The sequence below is a fragment of the Drosophila takahashii genome, chromosome 3R (assembly GCF_030179915.1).
Source record: "Drosophila takahashii strain IR98-3 E-12201 chromosome 3R, DtakHiC1v2, whole genome shotgun sequence".
NCBI classification, from domain to species: Eukaryota; Metazoa; Arthropoda; class Insecta; order Diptera; family Drosophilidae; genus Drosophila; species Drosophila takahashii.
Window position 1 is genome coordinate 7,381,780 of NC_091681.1, and position 17,132 is coordinate 7,398,911.

The 17,132-nt window shown below is 34.9% G+C and overlaps 1 long non-coding RNA gene across 2 annotated transcripts in view; it reads left to right on the plus strand.

Annotated features, from left to right (window-relative positions):
• The window catches only part of LOC138913440 (uncharacterized), a 60,533-nt gene extending 46,336 nt beyond the window's left edge, over positions 1 to 14,197 (plus strand). Inside the window, exons 2-6 of one of the 2 annotated variants that reach the window (XR_011419182.1) lie at positions 10,941 to 11,237; positions 11,298 to 11,665; positions 11,733 to 11,931; positions 12,011 to 12,627; positions 13,770 to 14,197. This is a non-coding gene — a long non-coding RNA (uncharacterized lncRNA). The remainder of the gene's footprint in view (positions 1 to 10,940; positions 11,238 to 11,297; positions 11,666 to 11,732; positions 11,932 to 12,010; positions 12,628 to 13,769) is intronic. The other variant, XR_011419183.1, reaches the window with a different exon arrangement.
• Positions 14,198 to 17,132: the final 2,935 nt, after the last annotated feature.

Genomic DNA, 17,132 nt, shown 5'->3' on the forward strand with positions numbered 1-17,132 from the left:
TAATCTTTAGAGATAGAGATATCTAAATTGTCAGCTATCCCGAAGCTTTTTGAAAATATTATTACACCTCATTTGCAGCACCTATGTAGGTCAGTTATATCTCCATGTCAACATGGTTTTATGAAACGTAGATCAACAATTACTAACCTTTTGGAGCTCACTTCATTTGTGATAAAGGGATTCAAAAACAAATTTCAAACACACGTCATCTACACTGACTTTAGTAAAGCATTTGACTCCGTAAACCACCTACTTCTGGTTAGAAAACTCGATTTAATTGGGTTCCCAGTTGATCTTTTGAGATGGATCTCAAATTATTTAAAAGGCAGAACGCAAAGGGTACTTTTCAAAAATTCTCTTTCTTGTACACTCCAGGTTACCTCGGGTGTCCCACAAGGGAGTCACTTGGGGCCGCTACTTTTTACTTTATTCATAAACGACCTTCCATCAGTTATAAGTCACTCTCGTGTACTTATGTACGCTGATGATGTGAAATTATGCCTGCAGTACAGGATACTTTTTGCCAGTCTGATTTACAATCCGATTTAAATAGTTTCCAAACATGGTGCTCCGACAATTCGCTGAATTTAAATGGCTCTAAGTGTAAGGTGATGACTTTTTGTCGTGTTACTCCTCAGTATGCGATTTACACGCTGAGTGAGAGCACTCTGGACAGATTAGACCTAGTCAATGATCTTGGTGTTCTTTTGGACCCAAGACTAAAGTTCACTGATCACATTTCATCCATGGTAAATAAAGCTAGGGGTGCGCTTGGCTTTATTAAAAGGTGGTCTAAGGAACTTGATGATCCTTATATTACTAAGACCTTATTCATCTCGCTCGTCCGGCCGATACTTGAGTATGGATCACCCGTCTGGAGTCCCCAATACGGAATTCATATTGACCGTATCGAATCCGTACAAAAGAACTTTTTACTTTTTGCCTTAAGGCGCCTAAACTGGGATGCAAACCGCATTTTACCTTCTTATTCTAGTAGATTACTCCTTATTAACTTACCCTCCCTAACCAACCGTAGAACGATGCTTGGAACTGTCTTCATTTATAACCTCATTCGAGGTGAAATTGATAGCCCCGACTTGGTTGGACGACTTAACTTTTTTGTACCAAGTAGATTAACTAGAAATTACATTCCCTTAATTTTAAACCACTGTAGATCTAACTATGACATGCATGAACCTTTCAGAGTACTATGTTCTGACTATAATAGACTTTATCCTATTATATCAAATTCTGACTCTCTGCCTCTCCTAAAACGATTAATATTAAATTTCCTAGCACAGAATTAGATCCTACTTTTTTTTCCTCGAACTATATTTTTATTTTCTACATCGCGTCTATCATCTCGCGAATCGTGCCGTACGATACACGGCAGCGCCCCTCGGTCGGTTGGGCGGGAGGTGTGGCCGTGGGACTCCGCGCGAAAAAAAAAAAAACAAGAAAGAAAGCTAGCTTCGGCCAGCCGAAGCTTATATACCCTTGCAGATCGTTCCTATTAACTTACAATTCGCAAAAATTTTAAATTTCGTATTATTTTAATATTATTTTTTCTATCCTTCTTTATTGCAGCTATATAATATAGTCGTCCGATTTTTGTTAAATTTAATTCAAAACTCAGAAATATTAAAAAAAATCATATCCTAGAGTATAAGAGAATACAATAAAAACCAACGGAGCTATAATTTGTTTCCAATTAATTTGCCATTAATTTTTCGATCGTTCCTATGGCAGCTATATGATATAGTCGTCCGATTTTGATAAAATGAAAATTGAAATTCGGAAATATTTAAAAAGAGTCATGTTCTAAAGTAGAAGAGAATACAATAAAAACCAAAAAAGCTAAAATTTATTTCTGTGTAACTTTCCCATTAATTTTCCGATCGTTCCTATGGCAGCTATATGATATAGTCGTCCGATTTTTAAAATATTTTATTCGAAATTCTGAAATATTTAAAAAATCATATTTCCAAGAGTAGAAGGTTTTATTTCAAAAAACACCGAAGCTAGAATTTTTTTAACGTTTCCTTCCTATGGGAGCTATAAGATATAGTTATCCGATCCGGATGGTTCCGACTTATATACTACCTGCAATAGAAAGAAGACTTTTGGGAAAGTTTCATCGCGATAGCTTCAAAACTGAGAGACTAGTTTGCGTAGAAACGGACGGACAGACGGACAGACGGACGGACAGACGGACAGACGGACAGACGGACATGGCTAGATCGACTCGTCTAGTGATGCTGATCAAGAATATATATACTTTATGGGGTCGGAAACATCTCCTTCACTGCGTTGCAAACTTCTGACTGAAATCATAATACCCTCGCAAGGGTATAAAAATATGATTTAGAGTTTCTATGTTTTGCTTTAAATCTCATAACCCAAGACAACTTAGTGGGTCCACATTTTCTTATCGCGGTCGGGTAGTGAGTAAGGAAGTGATGCTTAGGTTTAAGTGTAGGTCCATATAGAGCAACATAACACTTATAATGATGAAGTATCTTTTTCTCAAGAGCTTTCAAATCGGAGTCATTAAACTCATTTTTAAACAACATATCAATGATTCTTAGCAATTGGGTAAAAAGAATCCAGTTTTTATTGTGCTTGGGCACATAGCTCCCTATCATAAATGGCAGAAAAATAGCAAGTCAAAGTTTTTCGCTTGCTGTCATTCTTAATTAATTTTTTTGTAATTTATTCAGGACAAGCGGGCGCGATGCATTTTTGATATCTAACTCCCCGAAAGGAAAACATTGTTTTCGATAGTTAATTGTATCTAGACTTAAACCTTTTTCTTTAATTAACGATGTGAGGGTTTGGCAAATACCATAAACGCAGACCCCTTCCAAAACGGCGTGCATTAAATCGAAATAAAAATTTTCTGTAACATGAAAAGTTTTAAGTTCGTTAAATAGACAGTTGGTCCTAATTCCTGTTTCAAAAACGTCTTGTGCTTTTAAATCTTTTTCATAAGAATCCCTGTTTCTTGAGAAACTGGTTTGTTCACAAATGTCGCTTTTCATTTCTGTACTGGTTCTCCTGCACGCTCTGCAAAAGCGTTTTGCCCCAAATGATTTAACGAATCCTAATAATGAGTTAAGACCAAAGTTATTTCCTAAAATTAGACCTACTACAAAGTACAGAGTTAATGTTTCTTTTTTTTCCTACTGTTATCCCAATTCAATTTTCTAGTTCTTCCAAAACCAAGTAAAATATAACTTCGTTGTCTATTTCCTTAAAGGCTTTACTTGGAATATATGCAAACGGAAATATGAAACTAACTTAGACTGCAAGTATTGGGGCAAAGTTGGAAAAGAATAATAGCATCCACATATGGATGAAACATGTGCACCTATAGCATTATTGGTTTGAAAGTCATCGGCATAGAAATTTAAAGGAATAACAATATCCTTGGAATCATAATGTAAAAGCTTGTTTGAAAAAGTATCAGTATTGACAAAATTGCAAAACGATTTTTTTTCCTTAAGCTCTTTTTGATTTTTTACAGTCATGTTCAAAACGTCGGGAAGTTCGAATAATGATTTTACTTGATACTTTACAGGCATAATTTGTATTTAAATTTTGTTAGGCATAAGTTGTGCTTTGCCTTTTTTAATTTTAGGTACAAGTTTGCTTGGTATTGTATCTTTTAGAATCTTTAAAAACTTATACTCGAACTGTATTAGCTGAAATGGATTATGGCAGAAATCCAAAACATATTTAAGGATATCAAATGATAAAGTTGAACTTGTCAGAGCATCTTTCACTGCAATCTCTATTGGAGCCAACAGCTCGGTTACTTTTTTTTGTATAAATATAATCTCATTTCTTGGCAAACCCGGACATGAGATTCGCATGAATTAAATTTGCATTTCAACGGGTTGTCTATGGTCGGTTTCTTAAGGAAATGAGTTACCTTTAAGTGTTGTGTTAATGCATCTGCACACGACAAGTTCTGATAGCACTTGAAACAGGGATACATTTTCAGTTTACTCTTAAAACTCTTATTTTAACATAAAATTAAGCAACGAAGTTAGGTTAGAAGACTTCTTATCGTATGGTGTATTTATTTCATAAATATACTGCTGAATAAATAACCACGCAAACTCAGATGCCACGGGATATTTCAAGTTTAAAGTCCCTTTTACGGTGCCCCACGAATTACTCGATAAGACAGATGTGAGCAATGCTGTGTAGATGTAGTCCTTGGAATCTGCAAATTAAAAAATCTTATTAGATTAGCTTGAATGGTAAAATTTAGAAAAAGCGATGAATATCATAAGGGTAAAAAATAAAAACAAAATAAAAAAGCAGAAAGGCAAAGTTATCAGTGTTGGGAAAGGTACTGTGTTTTTTTACCTAGGTAAGGTAAAAGGTATTGGGCAAAAATAAATACCTAGGTAAGGTAAAGGTACTTAAATTTCCCAGTACCTAGGTAAAGGTAAAAGGTATTTATAAGGTATTTTTTTATTTTTATAATTTTTTTGTTTTGTTCAATTTAATCATTTAAACTTAAAATAAGACTAGTTTTCAGTTATTAGTCGTCTTAATCAAACAATATATTTTCATTTCATTTAAATTTAAATGTTTTAATTTTGTGCATATATTTTTAAAACACGCGGCATGAATAATTGTATGCACGTATCACTTCATTAATGTATTTATGAAACCCTCATGTACATATTTGGCGCGCAAAAATTCCGTATGTAGAAACATTGACTATATATTGTGCATATGTATATGCCGTTTGTTTACTTACATACGCCATTTTTGCGCGCCAAATACACTTTGGTTTCATAAATAAATTGATGTAGTGATGGAAACATACATACGTGCACAAAATTATATAAAATAAAACTGCGATTAGTTTTAACTTCACAAAACAAACAATAGAACGGCTGAATTCCAATGACTTTTAATGCTGCGTTCCGACTATTACAATTTCGAAACGAAACGATACAATGAAACGATACTACAGTGTCGCAGTCAGATTTGGCTATTTTAAATCAGATCAATGTTTAATACCTATGTAAGTACCTTAATAATTCCAAAGGTATATACAAATCTGTATCTAGGTAAGGTAAAAGGTACTCAATTATTTTTATACCTAGGTAAGGTAAAAGGTACCACTAAATTGTACCTAGGTACGTACCTAGGTAAAAGTATCTAGGTATGTCCCAACACTGAAAGTTATACTTTAAAAAATAAATTATTACCAATGGATCCAGTAAATTGAGCTGTCCTTAACAATTTTAGGGCCGGTTTCTCGAGTCCCTGTCAAAGTCCCTGATAGCTATCTGTTCGAAAAATACCAGATAAACTGTTCGTAAAAGCAAATCCGCTTTCTCGACTGCTTTAATTTATCTGAACGAGAAACAATTACAGAGTGCTGTTAACGCACAGAATTGTGCTGTGAAGCGCAAAAAATGGCATGCTTCGAATATTTCATCAGCTGTATGGGTATAATTTAAAGGAAAAGTCAGCTGTGATTTAGTTTCTTCTTCATAGCTGGCTTTGGGAAATCAGCTGTCATTCTATCGAGTCGAAAACGCTTATGCGGTTATTCCACTACATTGGTCGGCTCATTCATTAGAACAATTTTTTCTCAGCCTATACGATTTTACGTAGGTGCGAGCAAGACAGATATATGTCAGCTGCAATGAGCAATTAATGAGCAAAATTTTAAAAACCGAAGGCCACCATTTTATTTTTTTTTGTATGAGCAAAATTGAATCTAAAAAGTACAATTTTGCTCATTTATTAGAGCTACTGTAAATCGGATCTTGCTCGCACCTACGTAAAATCGTATGGGCTGAGAAAAAATTGTACTAATGAATGATCCGAACGATGTAGTGGAATAACCGCATTAACAGGGACTCCGAGTCCCTGCCAAAGTTAGCTCTCACATTTATGCTCGAGAAAGCCAAAATGCCTTAGCAGGGACTTTATCTGTTCGAGAAATGTTAGCCGGCACTCGAGAAACCGGCCCTAAGACACTTTTTGTTTTGGATGTGTTCTTCGTAAAAGTGAAAAACCTTTTCCTTAAAAGGATCCCATTTGCTAGATAGAACTCCTTCTATCTCCGGGTTCATAAGATGAAAATCTATTTTGATCTATAAAGAAACAGTTAAATTGTTTTAGAAAAGATTTCAAGTTGATTGTTTTATATGTATATAAGAATTAAAGTACTGAAACTACAAGGCAATAAACAAGTTTAGACCACCACAAAGATACAAAAGAGTAAGAATTAAAAGTATACAAGAATTACCAAATCTGGAGCACGGCTATCAGCGTATTTCGTATATTCCTTCATAAATTATTGAGCATCTAAAGTTTCGATGTCCTTCCTTCGTTGAGCATGGGATTCATGCCATTTCTGACGCACTGAATCCCAATCTGAAATTTCACGCTTCAACTCTGCCTTCAAAGCAGAACACGATATGTCAATAAAATCGTTTTGAGGCTCCGATTCGTGTAGAATATTGGATCGTTTGCGCTTCAGCGACTTGGACGTATATTAGTGTACTTCCAATACAACTTTCCTGCTGTGTGTTTTTGTGTTGCGTTCCGGGGCCTGTAATACACTTCCTTAAATAAATTAAGTAATAATTAATAATAAAAAAATAAATAAAATACCGCAGTTTTTATTTCAGTTTTGTTTTATTTTAGTTTATTTATTTTAGTTTTATAAGATTTGTTTTGTTAAGACGAAATTCAATTTCAAGAAATTGATGTCTTAAATTTAGTAAACCAGTTAAATCATCTATATATAGAATCAAAATATAACTTACTCTGTAGTTATTCATCGAGGAAAAAAATTGCTACAATTTCATCCACAATCTCGGTAAAGTCGATTGGTTTTAATATCAGCTTCCTAGCTGATGTGTCCTCTAAAATAATATTAATGATGTTGTCCCTCTGATCACTTGTTAGTTCTTTATACAGCTTTGATTGGTCCAGTAAAATTCTCCCACGGGAGAAACCTTTTAAAAACAATAATTGTTAAACAAAATTTTTTAGTTGATAAATATTACTTGTTAAATACCAAACTTCGTTTTGTAGAACATTTAATTGAGTTTTCTTGGTCTTGTTCTTTTCGCAGATTCTTCATTGATTTTTCAGGCCAAAAAAAAAAGGAAAACAGAGCGCGCGAAAGATCACGATAATAAAGGAGAACGCAAAACCAGCCAAACTTCTTTTTGTATAACATTTAATTGAGTTTTCTTGGTCTTGTTCTTTTCGCAGATTCTCCATTGATTTTTCAGGCCAAAAAAAAAGGAAAAAGTAGCGCGCGAAAGATCACGATAATAAAGGAGAACGCAAAACCAGCCGAACGGGCCAAAACGAAATGAAACCACGTGTTTAAACTTATTTTTTTCAATCTGACGGACGTTTACCCTGTTTCTCCGGCACATTTTCCACATCATTTTCCTTTATTATCTCCGGTTTGGCGTGATCTTCCGGGCTTTTTCCACTTCTTTTCAATTTCGCCTGTTCTCCATCGTTTATTATACCCTTGTAGAGGGTATTATAATTTCAGTCAGATGTTTGCAACGCAGTGAAGGAGACGTTTCCGACCACATAAAGTGTATATATTCTTGATCAGCAACAATAGCCGAGTCTATCTAGCCATGTCCGTCTGTCCGTCTGTCCGTTTCTATGCGAACTAGTCTCTCAGTTTTAAAGCCATCGCGATGAAACTTTCCCGAAAGTCTTTTTTCTATTGCAGGTAGTACATATGTCGGAGGGAGCCGGATCGGACCACTATATCTTAAGGCTCCCATAGGAATATTCAAACAAATATAAGAAAATTCATTGTAACTTTGTAGGAAGTAGGCGTTTTGATTCTTGACTACTTATGTATTAACAAAATTAAAATAGAAACGCTGAATCTGGAATCCCTGGAACTGCACCGAGTGAGCATTACGTTATCTACAAAAGTGCACTTGTCAGAAAAAGTATGCGTACAAATATTTTCCGCAACTTTAGAGCTTAAAAAACCTCTTAAAAAAATTTGTAAAAATGTCATTTTAATTTTAACGTTCAGTACACTTATTAAGCTTTAAATTGACGTAACTTATTAATTTCTAGCACCTTTACTTTTCCTAACATAAACAAATGCTTATAGTATTAGAAAAAGCCATATTTTGGGCAAAGTACGTCGAGTTTAGTACGAAGTTTGATACCCTTTATGTTTTATAACTTCAGTCTACATATTCGATTGGACCAATGTCCTTGCATCCTTCGCCTGTATTTGATTCCATTCCTCGACATTGAGTTTTTTCAGCATATCCTTGGATGCAAGGGTGTGAAAGTGAGTCCTGCCCTCCAGGACATCACAAAAATTCTTTTCGGGATTGAGATATACTATTGTAATAGAGAATGTAGCTGTTTTACACATAAAAGCTTTGTTTTCTGGGCGCAATGTTTAGGTTCGTTGTCCTTTTGGTACCAAAAGTCCTTTTCGAGTCCCACTTTCAGGGCGCTTTAATTTGTTGTCTTAAAGTGCATAAAACAACCAACAAAATGAGTTTATTAAAATCGGTCAACAACTTAACGAGAAATGGGTATAAAAACTTTCTTATCTAGATAGAAGGTTAGTTTTTTTTGAAATTCGTATGAAATTCGTGCATTACGCCAAAGCAGTTGTTTGTTTGGTTATATGGCTAGCCACAGCGGTTTTCCATACAAAACGACAAAAAGTGCCTCATTGACAGCTGCAGTCGGCTGACGCTACGCGCGCAACGGCATGTGTTGTTGACCAGCCAATTTTCACGAGCAAGCCGTTTTTGTATGGAAAACCGCTGTGCGCCCTTCTTCAAATCGATATTGCGAAAAACCTTTGGCCGGGCCCCTCTTTTTTTTTTTGGATCTTTTTCGTAATGAATCAAACTTTATTTTCAAATGGTTTTAAACTCTATAGCTGGTGAAGAACACTGAAAAAAATAAAAACTAAAAAAAAATGTTGATTTAATTTTAAGAAAAATAAATTTTAATTTTTTTTTACATTTTTTTACGGAAAGCCATAATAATTCTTGAGCGATTAGTGAAAACATCATAAAGATATCTCTTACCGTTCCGAAGTTATGAATTAATGACTGAGTGCAACTTTTTCGAAAAAGTGTCAAAAATGGCATGTTTTGACCCCTATAACTCCGGCAAAACTCAAAATTTCGCAAAACCGTTCAAATGAAGTTCTTATATTTTCGTTGTGAACCGGAAAAGTAAAAAAGTTCGATGAAAATCGGACCTTAAGAACAGGGGTGGCCCACTTGGCAGATTTTGACTCTTTACCTAAATAAATTTGCACGGAACTCTGATACCGTTTTGGCGACGCTATAATTCCCAACCAGTTATAACGCGGCTTGCATGGTAACCCACTTCGATCGTTGAATAAGACAGCGATTTCACTGCTGAACTGTGAAGCCTCCTCGCTCCTTTTTGTGTGTTGGCATAATGACGACTTCTTGAAGACTAAGCCCGACATTGACCTCGAGTTAGCTATAAACTTTTCTGTATTTACTTTAAATTTTAAATTTTTCAGTACATATTTTTAGGCCAAAGAAGGCCTAAAATTTTGGATAGGGGTTTTCTCATATTTTTAGGCAGCCAATTACCTAAAATCTAGGCCAAAAATTACCCCCATTTTAGGCCTTTAATGGCCTAACATTTTAGGTCATGGTATCCTAAATTTTAGGCCATTCAAGGACTTAGCTCCAGTTTTAGTCCAATTTTACCTAAATTCTAGGCCATTTTTTGACATTTTAGGTAATTTTTTTTCTGGGTGTATGTGCCTTGCATTTTTGCACAGTGAAAGTTCTTTAAAACGCCGTAAAAGGATCTGGTAATGATTTAGAGAACGCACAGTTGTCGTTTATCCTAACTAAGGACATTGGATCGATGTCTTCTTCATCATCAAACTTGATGGATTTTACTCTTTTTTTTATTTTTCAATTAAGATCTAGCACTATGGTTAGTACCGTTAATCTTAACTGGAAAATATTTTAAGATTACACAGTCTGTATGTACCAACACACAAAAAAATTTGCTTGGTAAAATTGACCAACAAAGATGGTTACGTAACTATTAAAATAGTTACGTGTATTTTGTTTTTGCTTTGGGTTTGTGTCTTTGCTAATTGTGTGTATTTTGTTGTTGTGAAATGACTATTTACTTAGTAGAATTGACAATTTTGCTGGTTGGGGCCTGTTTGACAATTATTACAGTTGATTTTACTAAGTTTTTTTTTTGTGTGAAGAAATCTTATTTTAGAATTAATCGAATACAAATATTGTTAATTATTATCGTTCATATCCAATTCAGGTGTCTGTAACAAACCACCAAAGAGCGTGTAATGGCGTTTTGGCTGCTTGCCAATTTTGTCCATCCACTTCAAGAAAGCTTCGCGGATCTATAAAAGTTACGTCTAACTTCATAAACCACCTGAAGGACAAACATTCCGCCGAATATGACGAATATTTAAGAGAAAAACAGCAACTTTCTTAAAGGGCAAGAAAAGGTGGTGTTAGGCAGGCAGCGTTTGACGGAAAAGTCTTAAAGTTAGTCGTGGATTCGTTTTCGCCGTTCTCTATTGTGCACACAAAAAAATTTGATTGGTAAAATTGACCAACAAAGATAGTTACGTAACTATTAAAATTGTTACGTGCATTTTGTTTTTGCTTTGGGTTTGAGTCTTTGCTAATTGTGTGTATTTTGTTGTTGTGAAATGACTATTTACTTAGTAGAATTGACAATTTTGCTGGTTGGGGCCTGTTTGACAATTATTACAGTTGATTTTACCAAGTTTTTTTTTTGTGTGTGGAGAACCCATCCTTTGAAGCTCTTTTCGAAGAAATGCCAGTCAAGGTTCCGGGCCGAAAAATGTTGACGAAAATACTTGATGATAAATTTGATTTTCACAGAAGCTATTTAATTAACTGTTTAAAACAAGTAAGATACGTCTGCACAACAGCAGATATATGGTCGACAAAAAAGAAATCCTTCTTCGGGTATACGTGTCACTGGATCGACCAGAAATTTGTAAGGCAATCGGTTGCTTTGGCGTGTAGGCGACTTTTTGGAAGTCACACCTTCAATAGAGTTGCTGAAACTACGCAAGCCCTTAATGAAGAATTTTTTCTAACAAACGACCAAATTGTCTGCACTCACCGACAATGGGAGCAATTTTGTCAAGGCGTTCAAAGACTTTGGATTGGAGGGTATGTTTATATTATTTATATATAACTTCGTCATATAATTATTTGAAGCTCTTTTTGAAGAAACGCCAGTCAAGGTTCCGGGCCGAAAAATGTTGACGAAAATACTTGATGATAAATTTGATTTTCACAGAAGCTATTTAATTAACTGTTTAAAACAAGTAAGATACGTCTGCACAACAGCAGATATATGGTCGACAAAAAAGAAATCCTTCTTCGGGTATACGTGTCACTGGATCGACCAGAAATTTGTAAGGCAATCGGTTGCTTTGGCGTGTAGGCGACTTCTTGGAAGTCACACCTTCAATAGAGTTGCTGAAACTACGCAAGCCCTTAATGAAGAATTTTTTCTAACATCGACCAAATTGTCTGCACTATCACCGACAATGGGAGCAATTTTGTCAAGGCGTTCAAAGACTTTGGATTGGAGGGTATGTTTATATTATTTATATATAACTTCGTCATATAATTATTTTTCTTTTAAATCTAATTTTGAAGTCGGTTCAGAAGACTCGGAAAACATAGGAGACGAAACCACGGATGACATTCCGCAATATTTGGAGATCTCAACCTTTAGACTGCCCAAGCATTATAGGTGTGGTTGCCATACGTTAAACTTGCTTGCGACGACGGATTTTACCAATATCATAAAGGCAGACAGCAGAGTGTATGAGGACCATAAGAATCTCCTTAAAAGGTATAGGAAATTAACATATTGATTTTAAAACTAATTTTGTATTAAATGTTTTTGCAAATGTTCAACTGTGTGGAATAAGAGTAACCGTCCAAAAACAGCAGAAATAATACAGTCAATCTTAGGATGCTCCTTAAAGACGCCATGCCAAACGCGGTGGTACACTCTGTATGATGCGCTAAAACATTTATTGCGTTTTAGGCACAAAATTCAGGACTTGTTCAAGGCGCTGACTCTGTCAGAGCTTACACCGACTGAACTGGACTACATGGAAGAGTAAAATAATGGAGCCATTGGCGTCAGGACTTGATTTTCTACAAGGCGAAACCAACATGTTCTATGGATATTTTGTCCCGACTCTGTTAACGATCAAAGTTAAATGGGAAAAGATGCTTGAAAACGGAGAGTTCAGTTACCTAGGCGACGGAATTCCACCACTGTTGGCTGCTCTACAGCAACGATTCACCGGATTTTTTGAGGTGGATCCAAAATGTCACGATGCCTTTGTTGCCGCAGTTTCTTGTCCGGCCATAAAACTGAAATTTTTACCAGCAATACGTCAGTCTGCTCCCGAGTGGACCGATCAAAAACTAAAAGCCATGTTTTTAAAACATGCAAGCAAGTTTTCAGATAATGTCACCAAAATACCTTCAAAGCCCAAAAAGTTTACCTTTTTTGATTTTGGAGAGGTAACTGAAGGTAATTAATTTTATAAATACTTGTATAGTATACATCTGCATGACTGGAATCAAACAGGCTTTGAAATGATTCCATTCGAATAGAATAGAGTTGAGTAAATGCTCAGCACACTATGACTAGAATGGATTGCATCTTGGTCCGTATAGAGTATGACAGAAAAGGCCTAGAGTTAAACGAGTGATAACGAAAAACAGAATGTCATATTTGAATAGGCTGAAATCATTCGAGTTATTCGAATCCACTCGATTTTCTTATATGACGTCATAAGGGCAAAATAGAAAATTAAATTTGTTTTGATATACATATATGTATGTCTATAAAAAAGTATTTTTGTGATTTCTTATTTTCGAAATTACCAAGCTCCCCTTAGTTTAAACCCAAAACACATGCAAAAATCCACGAGAATTCAAAAAAAATATGGAAAAAATTAGTTTTATGAACATATCTCAGAACCAAAAGATCCGCCTCTATCGCCACAGATAAAGAAAGGAATGGTCTTCCTTGGACCGAGACTTCTTAGTATAGTCATCCTGGAGTTTGTTAGATAAATTCTTAAGAAGTTGCGGTCCAAGGAAGACCATACCATTCTGCCTCTTCACTGCACTATTTTGTACTTCTCCTCCTTGGTCCGCGAATTCTTAGGATTTGCGGTAGAAGGAAGACCATTCCTTTCTGCCTCTTCACTACACTATTTTATACTTCTCCTCCTTGGTCCGCGAATTCTTAGGATTTAAATATAAAAATGGCATGGTTGGATTCAGTGGCGAGCTAAAACTAAAGGTAGATTTGTAATTTTAAAAAAAAGACATAAAGCCAAATATTTATGTATGTATTTCAAAACAAATTTAATTTTCCATTTTGCCCTTATGACGTCATGTAAGAACTCGAATGGATTCGAATAAATTCGTCTGAGTTGTTCGTGTACTCATTTACTCGATTCGTTTTCCATCACCATTTCTGGTTCGACTGAATTTTACGTCAGTACACTTATTTATTCAAGCCAGTTTCCCTACACATTCCAACTCATTCAACTCATTTCGAACATTGTCAATTCGAATATGTATTTTTTGTTATTCATGCAGATGTCTATTGTATACTATTTATAAATTTGCACAGATTTATAATTTTTATTTCTTCAACAGATGTAATATTAGAGCCACTTTTATGAAATACAATACCCCGTTGCCTTCCTCTGCCCCAGTAGAGCGCCTCTTCAGCTATGCAGGAATGGTCAATGGCAAGAAGAGACAAAATTTATTAGATGGTCATTTTGAAAAATTAGTAATTTTAAAAGCAAACAACATTTTTTAAAAATTCACCGTTGTTTCTCAGAGAAGTGGTCCTAACCAGCGACCTATACATCCCCTCAGTAAGAAAGCCAATCAACATGCACTCGAGACGCTACTGGCACACACCAACCAATTTGCTGCATCCTTGGCAAATCCATCTACCAGAAAAAGGCTAAAGCGTCTACACCCTGGCGATTTCTGGATAAGACGACGTCATCAAACCGTATCCTGAGACAATGTAGTATTGTCCCCGTTATAAAATTGTTAAATTTTCACAAATAAAGAGCTAATAAAATATTTTAAAATTAAATAACATGTTCTAACGTTTCTCGTAATTTGATATTTAAAGCAGTTATAAAAGTGACGATCTAAAGAGCAAAGGGTTCTCCTCTTCTGAAGAATTCGCGGTGTCAGCGAGTCGAGATGCGTTTTCTGCGCCAAGGACCAAAGAGTCCTCCCCTTCTGAAGAATTCGCGCTTCAACTATTTTTCATCCTAGGTGGGGTCATCCTGACCTGGGGAGCAAATGTTCCTCCTGTTCTCAAGAACTCGCGGTTCTATTGATTAACATTCTTAGTTAGTCAATCTCAAAAAAGCAACTAATGATAGGCTAGGGATACGAACTAGCGTTTTCTTGAGATCTTTTTCTTGAAAAGTGATAGCTTTAATGGACAACAAAGTAGGTTTTTCCAAAAACAATGGTAATTAAAATTTTTTAACTATCATTACTTTTTGCAATTATATTTTTAAGTAGCATTGTTTTTGGGGACTTTAATGAAATATATTTTCAGTAGCATTGAAAGCTTCCAATGCCAATGAAATGTGTTTTCAGTAGCATTGAAAGCTTCCAATGCTAATGAAATACTTTTCAGTAGCATTACTTTTTTGAAAATCTAATGAAAGTTGTTTTCAGTAGCATTACTTTTTTCAATGCCAATGAAAAGTGTTTTCATTAGCATTCCTTTTTTTATTTCTAATGAAATGACTACTGCATTACAAAAGTAGTTAACTAGTCACAACTCTGATACATACATACATACATGCGCCAGCAGAACATACATACAAACATATGGGGAGGCCGTGACGTCACATCAGGTTAGCCAAATTTGAAAATATTGGAGACTTAGTTAAGGATGCTGAATCTCCAAAAAATTTAAATTCAATTATTTGCGGGTATGCCATAAGATTATGAACATCACATTTTTAAACCATTTTAATAACATTTATAACACAGAAATGGCAAAAGAAAAAATTTAAAAACAAACAAATCGTTTTTTGGGGCACTTTGGGGTCGTTTTTTGTTTTCATCTTTCTGGCAAACTCTGCGCCTAATTATTTCCGAATTAATTCAATTTTTCTAGATTTTTAGGTCAATCCGTTCTGGGTGGAATTTTCTTCTGACCAAATTTTATCCTTACAATTCTATTACACTATAATTCTACAATCTAATTCTATATATCTACAATTCTATATTTTCTTATCAAAGTATTCTGTGGGTTTTGTTATACCCGTCACACGTAGAGTTAAAGGGTAGGGGAGAGTGGGGGAATTTCGTCACAGGGGCAATTTCGTCACCTGCAATATCTCGGAATCCATAAGTCGTAAAAATATAAAATTTTTTTTGTTTTAGTCCTTCAAGACGGCCAGACACAACCAATGCATTTGTTTTGCACAGAAGGCCAAGATAATTAAGCTATAATATTAAATGTGTTTTAACAGTTCAAAAGCTACATTTAGTTCTCGACGAAATTTTTTCTGTATGCCACAACTCAAAAGGCTCATTCCACGTGAAACGTGACAGGCCAATTTGGGTCAAATCTCAGAATCAATCGAAACTTTTTTTTTCGATAGAGGATTGAAATATAAGGATCGGTTTTTATTTTTTTTTTTTTTAACTCTTACCGTTTATTTTAAAAAAATAGTTTTCTAATTAAGCTCCGATTTTTCAGTTATGCATCACTTGAGACTCGTTTGAGTTATTTCAATATTTAGTATGCAACTTTGTGGGATATGTTCATGTCTTTCAGAAAAATAATTTAAAAAATTTTTAATTTTAAAATTAAGTATTTTTTAAGAGAATTTAAATTTAAAAAAATTCTGTACGCCGGAATACACGCGGTTTCCGAATAAAAAAATTATCCTCATATTGCTTCATCAATTCTTCACGAAGTGGTAAAATAAAATTTTTGTATTTGCAAGACCTACTAGTAAAGACAACGATTTTAGTTTAGCAACTTTGCATCTTGCAACAACAGCGCAACGTGTAAGAAAGGGAAAGCACTATTGCTGCTCTCCCGTGTTCGTATTGCTGTTCTCTTCTTACACGTTGCGCTGTTGTTGCTTGATGCAAAGTTGCTAAACTAAAATCGTTGTCTTTACTAGTAGGTCTTGCAAATACAAAAATTTTATTTTACCACTTCGTGAAGAATTGATGAAGCAATATGAGGATAATTTTTTTATTCGGAAACCGCGTGTATTCCGGCGTACAGAATTTTTTTAAATTTAAATTCTCTTAAAAAATACTTAATTTTAAAATTAAAAATTTTTTAAATTATTTTTTTGAAAGACATGAACATATCCCACAAAGTTGCATACCAAATATTGAAATAACTCAAACGAGTCTCAAGCGATGCATAACTGAAAAATCGGAGCTTAATTAGAAAATTATTTTTTTTAAATAAACGGTAAGAGTTAAAAAAAAAAAAATAAAAACCGATCCTTATATTTCAATCCTCTATCGAAAAAAAAAGTTTCGATTGATTCTGAGATTTGACCCAAATTGGCCTGTCACGTTTCACGTGTAATGAGCCAAAAGGAATAAGATACACGATTTTTTATATAATACACAGTGCTATAATGTGCATTTCTGCGTCAGTGATTTTTAACTTCGCGCCTAGTTTCGGAAGAAAAATAATTATTTCTAAAAAAGTACTGTCTGGGGAAATTTCGCCACCCCACGCTAAGGGTAAATTCGCACCTATTTTAAATACATATTTTTATATTTGACGAGCTGGCTAACGAACAGACTACCAGCAGCAGCAACAAATATAGGACGTCAACAAAAATGGTACGCTTGATCAGTGTAGCATATTTACAGGCGTTAAACTCCCTACATTTTTCAGGTGACGAAATTGCCCCGGTGGTGTGGTGATTTTACCCCCCTGTGTGGCGAGATTGCCCCAGTATATTGGTTTTACTTTTTAATTTTTTATAAATC